At 41.6% G+C, this 11,493-nt stretch overlaps 1 long non-coding RNA gene across 1 annotated transcript; it reads left to right on the forward strand.

Moving 5' to 3' along the window:
• Positions 1–1,116: 1,116 nt before the first annotated feature.
• Positions 1,117–4,912, forward strand: LOC142182608 (uncharacterized). The gene is made up of 3 exons (XR_012711425.1): positions 1,117–1,385; positions 1,900–1,958; positions 4,357–4,912. It is a non-coding gene; the product is annotated as an uncharacterized LOC142182608 (long non-coding RNA).
• The last annotated feature ends 6,581 nt before the right edge of the window (positions 4,913–11,493 follow it).

Below are 11,493 nucleotides of genomic sequence, written 5' to 3' on the forward strand. Positions count from 1 at the left end.
GTAAAGTCTTATTTATGGGTGTTTGTGCACCACACTTATAGACAAGAGGCTACAGGACATGTAGGATGGTATCCTCTCTTCTTATCTTAGATCGTGTGATATAAGCATTCATGTTCATAACGATGTGTTACGTTTTTAGCGATGCCTCCGAAGACTACAACCGCTAGCACGGGTCAGAAGGTTACGAAGGTGTTAGAAAGATATATAAGTTATACTATGGAGTCAGGCCCATCAGAGATCATGGTTTCTATTGAGGAAGATCCATCCGAGGGTCCATATGAGTTATCCGTTCGAGCTGTTTCGATCACTCCGGCAGCAGATGGGGTGAGAGGAGTTCCGATGTTACACCCCGCAATATTACGTCAATATTACGTTCGACGGTATTATATTACGACAATGTTATGCTCTGCAGTAATATATTACGAGGATGTTACCCTCTGTAGTAATATATTACAATGGTGTTACGTCATGCAGTAATATATTACGATTGATGTTGCAGTACTAAGTTACGACAGTGTTGTACCCGGCAGTATTATATTACAGTGATGTTACGCTTCGCAGTAATAAGTTACGACGATGTTGCACCCACAGTAATGTACGTTGAATATGTCATAAGTTAATTAACATCAGTCCAAGGAAAAGATTATTTGGGGATTATAAGGATTATAAGTGATGAGTAAATTCGTGAAGGTAACATGGTAAGTAATATCGAAGAAAAAGAATTTTGTCGAAGTTTGGCATGTTGGGGTAAAACACGGCCCTGAGCTAAATTACCGGTATTTATGGACTAGTGCTATACAAGATACTACATGGCCATGGTAGAAAGATGTATAAGGTATGTGAAAAGTGAGTAATATTTTAAGTAAATTGGGGTAATTTTTAAATTATGCGGGTAATAGATTAATTACCGGGTAATAAAATATTACCCGATTAACTAATAAGTAGATAAATTAAAATCACCCCACCCCAAGAAAAGTAACGTGGCAGAAGGCCACAAGTAAAGGAATGACTCATAAGTCATTCCATGGCTAGGTGTCTTAATATTGGACAATTAAAGCATCCAAGTAATATTTAACATAAAACCTTGTCATTCCATTTTGGACAAGAAACCAAGAAAAAACGTTAGGAATGAAAATCAAGATATGATCCATTCTTTACAATTCAAGCTAACTTCAGAGGAAGGTCCATTTTCTTGGTTCAAGCATTTCAACGCCAAGTTCAGAAGCAAATTTCGTTTCTTTCATTTTAAACTTTCATTTCAAATTTAGCTCAGATGAAACATTGAAGTAGAAGCAAATTTCGAAGCTTAATCCAATTTTTGGGTCTCTAAGTTCAATCCACGAAGATTTCCAATGGAATATTATACGTAGTTTTTCCTACTCCAGGTATGTTAAGGCTAAGCTCTTCTTTCATTTGGCATGATCTCGTCATTACATTCATATCCTAGAATTTACGTATATTTTGCTAGTCTCGCAAATTGTGTATATTTTTCTAGTGTTGTAAGTTATAATATCCTCCTTATCGGGATTTCATATTCAGTTGAGTATTTTCTTCTTCCAGTAAAGAGAGCAGAGAAGTTGATATATATACAGTATTAAAAGTATTTTCATTACCATCGAGCTATAATCGATGGGCAGGCCCCTATTGGGCAACCTCTGATCAGATGGTAAGTTATATACCGAGCCTTATAGGGCCGAACAACTATTTTACTTACTATATTAAGAGAGTTGAGTCAGTATCAGCAGGTAAGCATATCTTCAGATTATCTTTGACTTCCAGCTACTTACAGTTATTATATTATCAGTTTAGTTTCAGCTTTCAGTATATTGTCTTATATACTTAGTACATTATTTCGTACTGACGTCCCTTTTCTGGGTGTGCTGCACTTCATACGTACAGGTTAGACAGACAGACGGGTAGGCCTCTTCAATAAGTATTGCCCGAGTTCAGCTTGATCGGTAAGCTTCAAGTCTTTCGGAGTTTCCGGGTCTAGAGTCTTATATACATCTTGTATATGTGTTATGAGTAGGTCGGATAGTTGTTCCGATCACAATATATCCATCAGTAGAGGCTTGTAGACGCATCTTGTCAATTAGCCCAATAAGTTGGGCTTGCAGGTCTTGTTTGTATATTTGGTTGGTTTGTCAGCTGTAATAGTTATGATGGCCTTGTCAGCCCAGTTATATATTGACATTTAGTCAGCATTCGCAGTTATCTTGCAATATGGCCCATGGCCAAAGTATGACATCATATGTTCAGAGTCCCTTAGTTGTAAGTTAGTACGCAAGGATGGGTGAGGCACTGGGTGTCAGTCTCGCCCCTAGGTTCGGGGCATGACAGAAGTGGTATCAGAGCAGTTCTATCCTAGGGAGTCTACAAACTGTGTCTAGTAGAGTCTTGTTTATGGGTGTGTCGTGCACCACACTTATAAGCAGGAGGCTACATGGCATTTAGGATTGTCACTTCTTTCTTCTTACTCTAGATCGTGTGATAGAGCTCACTTATAAGAATTCAAACTCCGAAATTCTATTTCATTCGTAATAAGACGATACCTACATCTGGAAAGAAGGTTGAAAAGAGAGATAGTTGAGAAAGAGCTGAGTCAAAAGAATTGAATTTTTGTATGAGGATGGGCGAAGAGTGCTTCTACCGGAAATAAGAGCTAGATCCCCCTAGGCGAAAAGGTTCTACCTGGGTTAAGCTACGTAAAAACAACTTGAGCAAAGAGTCTTCTACCCGGAATTGTGAGCTAGATCCCCCTAGGCGAAACGGTTCTACCTGGGTTATGCTATGTAAAACAACCTGAGCGAAAAGTACTTCTACCCAGAACTATTAGCTGGATCCCCCTAGGCGAAAAGGTTCTACCCAAGTTAAGCTACGTAAAAACAGCCTGAGCGAAGAGTACTTCTTCTGGGAACTATGAGCTGGATCCCCCTAGGCGAAAGGATTCTACCTAAGTTAAGCTACAAAAATTGAGCTTTCAACAATAGTGATGCATGATGAAAATAAAATAAAATGGAGATTTTAAGGAACTTACGTTTAGTGACATTCGTTCTTTTAAAATTGCCATTCTGCACTGCTTTGTTCCTGCTTCAAACAAAAAAAAATTTGTGAGTTTTCAAAGTGGTGGTTGGTTTGTGGCCTTGATGCCTTGAGTAGTTTGATTCACGACCACTGCTGTCGAAGAAACGATTCTGCCAGCGTAGTACCGAGATGCTCGGCTGCTCTGTATCATTTTCTGAAGACCTTGGCTTTCCCATGTTGCTCCCAACTGTTTCATACCTAGATACCCATGGTACCGCTACCCTTGTCTCTAAGGCAAGGTTATTTTTCTTTAATATCAAACTCAGTTGTCTTGCACCAAGTATCGGTTTGTGTCCGTAGTGCTTATCAACTTTTCTCATGAAGCTAGTCTTGCTTAGGCGACCTTTTCAGTTTCTTTGAGACACTTTGCTCACCTTATCAAATGAAATCACAGATAGATTCGTGCCTTCGTCAATGCCATATATGCCCCAAATTGTGCTCGACATTACGGGGAAACTGTAGCCAGTTTTGCATCCCTTTCTTTGCTTCAATTTTGATGCAGGATTAGACCGAAAGGGACTCAAAGAAAAATTATAGGTAAAAAATAGAATAATAATTGAAAGTGAAAAAGAACTATGCTTAAACAAAAGGTGTCCCTTTCGGGGAAAGGAATATGAAGACTTATCTGGAGGTATGTGCTGACTTTAATGAATCATGACATGCATTTTGGACTGGACTCCTGATCCGTCTGAGCTGTCTAATTCTCAAGATTCGCCGCAAATGTTCATCTTGAACATGTAGCGCCCTTTGCAGGTTTTCGCTAACTAAACTCTCTCATTTCTATACTAATCGTCGCCTTATGGTGCCCATCTGGGTTTTCACTAACAAGACTCTCTCATTTCTCTACTCACTGTCGCCTTATAGTGCCCGTGTGGGTTTTCACTGATAAGACTCTCTAATTTTTTTTCTTTTTTTTTCTGACTAAGATACTGCATGAGGGAGGTTGCCCACTGCCCTTGGCATGGGGACTTCAAACATTCTCAAAAAACATCGATCAGAAGTTCCTAAAAGGTAAAAAGGCGAAATGAACCTTGAACTGAATTACAACTTTTTGGAACCATTTTTACAGAAAAAACCGTAAAATAAAACAAACTTCTGCCCCAGTTTTGGAGTATTGAGAATATGGATTTTTGTTCTGATGGGACCGAACCCAGGGTAAGGCTATTGATAACTAGGGATTTTGACGTGTTTCATGCTCTTTCTTGCTTACACTTTGATTATAAATTCTTACAAAATAGTCCCAAAAGGCTTATAAGTTGTGCTTAATTGCAGGTTTGATCAACAAAGTGACGAGACGTCAAAGATCGGCTCAAAAGGATTGAAACCTGCACAAGTACCGAAGACAAGACAACTCAGGACAAACAGGCCTAGTGCGGCCGCACTACACTTTGTGCGATCCACACTAGGGAGATTCAGAGAGCTGGATTTGAAAGCATCAAAGCAATGCGGCCGTAGTACATATTGTGCGGTCCGCACTGAAGACACCGCGACTGCACTACCATTTTATGCGGTCCGCGGAAGCAAACTTCAGAGAGATGTCAAGTGCTAAGGTTTAAGCCTATGCGGTCTGCGGTTGTGTTTGTGCGGACCGCGCGAGACTCCTTCGCGGCCGCATTCCATTCTGTACGGTCCGCGGAGCCTGGGTTCAGAGAGTTGATTTTTCAGAGTCAAAATCCTAGTGCGGCCGCACACCATTTTGTGCGGTCCGCACTGACTCCGCAGGGGCATTTTTGTCCAGTTTTTCCAGCTTAGTATAAATAGAACCTTTTTCCATTTTTAGGGTATCAGCTATATTTTGAACTGAGCTGCGCTCGTGAGAAGACCATCTGTAGCCATTTTGGGCATTTTAACTTAGTTTTAACGATAGAATCTCTGTATTTACTTTAGTGTTTAATTAATATGCCTTTATCTTCATCTATTTCTCTGTTCTTCTCTTCAAGCATGAGTAGCTAAACCCATTAGCTAGGGTTGTGGCTCAACCCTAGTGTGGGTAATTGATGGGTATTGTGATTTAGGGCTAGATTGACTATGGGTGTTTGTTATTTGGGTCAATTTTATGGTTTAATTTATGAATTGGTGGTTGCAAACATTGGTTTGTGCTAAGTTGACTTGGCTCTTCTTGAGAAAGAGAGCCTAAGTCTCTAAAATTGACCCAACAAGGAATTGGGATGGACTCAAGAGAATTGATAGTCCCAATTAAAGGGTTAAACCTCGAGAGTGTAATTACCCGACTTGAACCCTAGTTGCTTGAGCAAATTTGCCTACCCATTTGGTCTTGAGAAAGTCAATTGGGCAAAATCACTCTCTCTATCGAGAGGTGTGAGATTGGGTAAAATCATGCAGCGGTTATAGCATATTTCTCCAATCATGTCAATCGTGCCTTAGAGCAATTACCCATCAATTAGCCACCTAGGTGAAAGTCACTACCTTAGTGCCTTTTTATCCCTTAGATACAACTTTTAGCAATTCTCGTTTAGCATAATCTAGATGCATTTATAATTAGTAGTTGATAATAATAGTTTGTTAAAGAAAAACCAAAAATGATTGGAAGTGATATTTGGAACACATACATAATTCCACTCTAAATAGATACTCGACTCCATTCCTAGCTCCCTCTGGAAATCGATCCCGACCCGCAAATCGGGTAAAATCTATTACTACCCTCTCTTCCTACTTTTTAGTAGTGCGGAGTAGGCTGCGATCACTTTTTGGCGTCGTTGCCATGGAGCTAACGGTTTTGGCTATCTATTTAGTTAGTTTTGTATATTGTTCTTCTTTCCTTCTTTGTTACTTACATGTTTGTGTCATTACTCAGGTACCAACATGGCTTTAAACAACGCTAATGACCCTCTTGGAAATGTGATAGCGGGGGGATAGCGGGGGAGGAGGTAGATGATCTTGATCAAGATGAGGTGCCTCTTGCACCTCAAGGTCAACGGAGAGGCCGGAATGCCAATGCTAATCCAAATGACAATATTTCAGACCCTCCGCCGGTTCCTCCAAGAGTGGCTCCTAGAGTATTACCGAACCAGGGCTATGCAAGTGCTATTGTCCCACCCCAAATCTGGGCGGGCAACTTTCAGATAACCAATGTGATGTTGACCTTACTTAAGCAGCGTGGGTACTTCACGGGCGCTGCAAATCAAAATGCCTACAAACATCTCAAGGGGTTCGTAGATACATGTTGGGGGAGCAAGTAGACGAATGTATCCGAGGATGCGCTGAGATTGAGACTGTTCCCGTTCTCACTTCGGGGGAAGGCATTAGACTGGCTCGAGAGACACCCCAACCATTCCATCACAACTTGGTATGAGTGGCGGATAAGTTTATTGCTAAATTCTTCTCTCCTAGTCATATGTCAGCACTTCGAGATGAAATATTAGCCTTCAAGCAAGAGCCAATGGAACCTTTGCATGAGATTTGGGAGCGGTATAGAACGATGGTGAAGGAGTGCCCAAATAATGATATGACCGAGACCATGATCCAATAAACCTTCTACCGGGGCATAAATACTACAAATTAATGCATTGCTAACCAATTGGCCGAGGGAAATTTTATGAAGCTTTCTTATGATGAGGCATGTGAAGTACTTGATGAAATGGCGGACACTTCTTCAGCATGGCAGAGTAGAGCAAATGTGCCTCAAGGTGACCTTACGGTTATCCATTTGCACAAAGAATTGCACGACCACGGGCAAGCGATAACTGAGCTTACTACTACTATTAACCAATTGGCTAAGGTGCAATTGCAACAAGTTCAGAATGCTCTCCAAGTGAATGCCATGGAGGGTATTAGTATGCTTGTCAACAAGAGAAGGCAAAGGAGGCAACAAAATCAAGGAAATTCTGAGCAATTTGTTGATGAATATGATGGGTGTCAAAATGATGGTTATGCTGACCAAAGTAAAGAGGTACAATATGTCAACAACTATCAAGGCAATAGAGGCAACTCTTCAAACCAACAATGGCGACCCCAAGAAAATTGGGGCAATCAACAACAAGGGGTGGTGGCAATTGGAACAACAACAACCAAAACAACAATTGGGGTAATCAAAACAACAACCAAGGCAATTGTAATGGAAATAACAACAATTGGGGCAACAACAACAATCAAGGCGGGTGGAACAACAATGGAAACTAAGGCAACCGGGGGCAAGGCTTTCAAAGGCCCCCAATGTAACAATAACTGAACAATCCACCCCCTTTCCCTTCTCAAGGTCCTAGTACTTCTGGTAATGATATGGGTAGAATTGAAATGATGTTCGAGCAAATGATGAAGAGGAATGCGGATTCTGATGCACAATTAGCTTCTCACAATACCTTTATCCGAAACTCGGAGGTGCAATTAGGCCAAATCTCTCAGTCATTGAATACTCGCCCGAAGGGTGCTCTACAAGTGATATGGTAGTGAACCCAAAGGGTGGGAACAATCATGTTATGGCTGTCACAACAAGAAGTGGGAGAGGCGGTGATGTGAATGCATCTAAGCAAAAGCAAGTCGTGGATGATGATGTTGAGTTGCAAGATGACGAAGTCCCTTTGGTAGTTGAAGATGTGGTTGATGAAAATGTGAACAATGAAGTGAGGATTGATATTCAAGAAGTCGAGGTGGAAACCCAAAATGATGTGAACCCGTTTAGGGAACACATAATTGACATGCCGGAGCCGGTTGTGCCAAAATCCAAGGCTCTCTTGCCAATGCCATCTCCACCTTATCCTCAAAGGCTCGCGAAGTAGAAGAATGATAATTAGTTTAAAAAGTTCTTTGACATGATGAAGAGATTATCTATTAATGTGTCTTTGGTGGAGGTACTTGAACAAATGCCGGGTTATGCAAAATTCATGAAAGACTTGGTTACAAAGAAGCATTCTATGGATTGTGAAACTATAAAGATGACTCACCAAGTTAGTGATATAGTGCATTCAATGGTTCTGAAGCTTGAAGATCGCGGTGCTTTCACCATTCCTTGCACCATTGGGAGTGCGGATTTTGCCAAGGCTCTATGTGACTTAGGAGCTAGTATCAATTTAATGCCCTACTCGATTTTCAAAAAATTGGGTATCGGGCAACCTAGTCCAACCTCAATGAGACTTCAAATGGCGGATCGATCGATGAAGCGACCTTTGGGAATTATTGATGATATGCTTGTCCGGGTGGACAAATTCATTTTGCCGGCCGACTTTGTCATTTTGGATTGTGAAATGGACCATGAGGTTCCTATTATCTTGGGCAGACCTTTCCTTACAACTGGGAAGGCATTGGTTGATGTTAAAGCGGGTGAGCTCACTTTCCGAGTGGGAGATGAAAATATCGTTTTCCATGTTTGCAAGTCTATGAAGCAACCCAATAGCACCGAGGTGTGCTCATTTGTAGACCTTATCACAGCTCTGATTGTGGATGATACCAGTGCTATGATCAACGTGGAGGATCCTCTTGAGGCCGTGCTATTAAATCTTGATGTCAATGAGGATGCAAGTAGAGTGGATTGCATGAATGCCTTACATGGGATGGGATCTTATTCTTATGAGCCTAGAAAATTGTCTTTGGATCTTGAAAACCAGAAAACTCCACCAACAAAGCCATCAATTGAGGAGTCACCGGTGTTGGAGTTGAAACCACTTCCCCCACACCTCAGGTATGAATTCTTGGGTTCAAACTCTACTTTACCAGTTATTCTTTCTTCTTGCCTTACTAACATGCAGGTTGAGGCCACTTTGGTGGTAAAGCAGAAAAGGGCAATTGGATGGACTCTAGCTGACATTCGGGGAATAAGCCCCGTATTTTGTATGCACAAAATTATTTTGGAGGATGATGCAAAGCCTTCCTTAGAGCATCAAAGAAGATTGAACAAGGCTATACAAGAAGTGGTGAAGAAAGAAGTGATCAAATGGTTGGATGCTGGGGTTGTGTACCCCATTTCTGATAGCTCATGGACTTCTCCGGTGCAATGTATACCGAAGAAGGGTGGTATGACTGTGGTGACCAATGACAACAATGAACTTATTCCTACTCGGACAGTCACAGGTTGGAGGGTTTGCATGGACTACTGGAAGCTAAATAAGGTGACCCGAAAGGACCATTTCTCATTGCCATTCCTTGACCAAATGCTTGATCGTCTCACGGGGCATGCTTTTTATTGTTTTTTGGATGGGTACTCAGGGTATAATCAAATCTTAATTTCCCCGGAGGACCAAGAGAAGACCACCTTTACTTGACCGTATGGAACATTCGCTTTCTCTCGGATGTCGTTCGGATTGTGTAATGCTCCGGCAACATTCTAAAGATGCATGATGGCTATTTTCACCGACATGGTGGAAGATATATTGGAGGTCTTCATGGATGATTTTAGTGTGGCTGGTGATTCCTTTGAAGAATGTTTGAGAAATTTGGATAGAGTATTGGACCGATGTGAAGACACAAATCTCGTACTCAATTGGGGAAAATGCCATTTCATGGTTGAAGAGGGTATAGTGTTGGGTCACAAAATTTCAAAGCATGGAATTGAAGTTGACAAAGCCAAGATAGAGGTGATTTCAAGGCTTTCTCCCCCATTTCTGTCAAAGGGATGAGGAGTTTTCTTGGGCACGCGAGTTTTTACCGGAGGTTTATAAAAGATTTTTCAAAAGTGGTAAACCCCTTATGCAAGTTGCTAGAAAAAGATGCAAAGTTTGTGTTCGATGAGGGATGTATTCAAGCATTCGAGCTTCTGAAGCTTAAGTTGACCACTACCCCGATCATTACCGTACCAAATTGGAGCTTGCCCTTCGAGCTCATGTGTGACGCAAGTGATGTTGTGGTTGGGGCTGTTTTAGGTCAAAGGATTAACAAGATATTTCATTCGGTGTACTACGCAAGCAAGACCATGAATGAGGCTCAAAAGAACTATACAGTCACCGAGAAAGAGTTGTTGGCTATAGTATTTGCAATGGAAAGTTTCGGCCGTATCTTATGGGGGCCAAGGTCATAGTGCACACCGATCATGCCGCTCTTAGGTACTTGATGACAAATAAAGACTCCAAGGCAAGATTGATGCGATGGGTGTTACTACTTCAAGAGTTTGATCTAGAAATTATGGACCGGAAAGGTAGTGAGAACCAAGTGGCGAACCACTTGTCCCGTTTGGAGGAGGAGGGGAGGCCTTGTGATGGCCTTGATATCAATAATTCATTTCCCGACGAACAACTCCTTGCGGTGTCAATGAATGATATGCCATGGTTTGCCGATGTTGCCAATTACCTTGTGACTAGAGTAATCCCGTATGAGCTCTCTTCTAACCAAAGGAAGAAGCTCAAGTGGGATAGTTTGGATTTCTATTGGGATAAGCCATACTTGTTCAAGATTTGCACGGATGGTGTGATTTGTAGATGTGTCCCGGAGGAAGAACAATTGAGTATCTTAGAGTCTTGCCATTCTTCACCCTATGGTGGCCATCATGGTGGAGTGATGAACGCCTCAAAAGTTCTTAGTTGTGGATTTTCTTGGCCCACCTTGTTCAAAGATGCGGGTGATTTTGTGAAGAGGTGTGACGATTGCCAAAGAGCAGGTGGAATTTCAAAAAGGGATGAGATACCTCTCAATACCATTCTTGAAGTGGATATCTTTGATGTTTGGGGATCGATTTCATGGGTCCATTTGTTAGCTCTTGTAGGAATACTTACATTCTCGTGGCGGTTGACTATGTCTCAAAATGGGTTGAAGCCGTGGCTTTGCCTAACAATGAAGCTCGAAGTGTTGTTGCATTTCTTAAAAAGAGCATTTTCACAAGGTTTGGCACTCCTCGTGCGATTATTAGTGATGAGGGGTCTCACTTTTGCAATAAAGCTTTCGACACATTGCTTTCCAAGTACGGTGTCAATCATAAGGTTTCGACTCTTTATCATCCTCAAGCTAGTGGTCAAGTGGAAGTCTCCAACAGAGAAAACAAAAGTATCTTGTCAAAAACGGTCAATGCAAATAGGACCAATTGGTCGAAAAAGTTGGATGACGCTCTATGGGCTTATCAGACTGCTTACAAAACTCCGATTGGGATGCCTCCGTATCGGTTGGTGTTTGGGAAAGCATGCCATCTTCCGGTTGAGTTAGAGCACAAGGCCATATGGGCTTTGAGGAAGTTGAATCTTGAATGGGATGTTGCAGCTAATCTTCGTGTTGAACAACTCAATGAACTCGATGAATTTAGATTCCATGCCTACTCCAGTTCGTCCTTGTATAAGGACAAGATGAAGTACCTTCATGACAAATATGTTCGTGGAAAGGAGTTCAACATAGGTGATTTGGTTCTCTTGTTCAACTCCCGGTTACGTCTGTTTCCGGGAAAGCTCAAATCCAAATGGAGTGGACCGTTTGAAGTTGTGTTTGTGACCCCTTTTGGTGCTCTTGATTTGAAAAACGAAAATGGTGAAGTCTTTA

Source organism: Nicotiana tabacum, chromosome 7 (assembly GCF_000715075.1).
Source record: "Nicotiana tabacum cultivar K326 chromosome 7, ASM71507v2, whole genome shotgun sequence".
NCBI classification, from domain to species: domain Eukaryota; kingdom Viridiplantae; phylum Streptophyta; class Magnoliopsida; order Solanales; family Solanaceae; genus Nicotiana; species Nicotiana tabacum.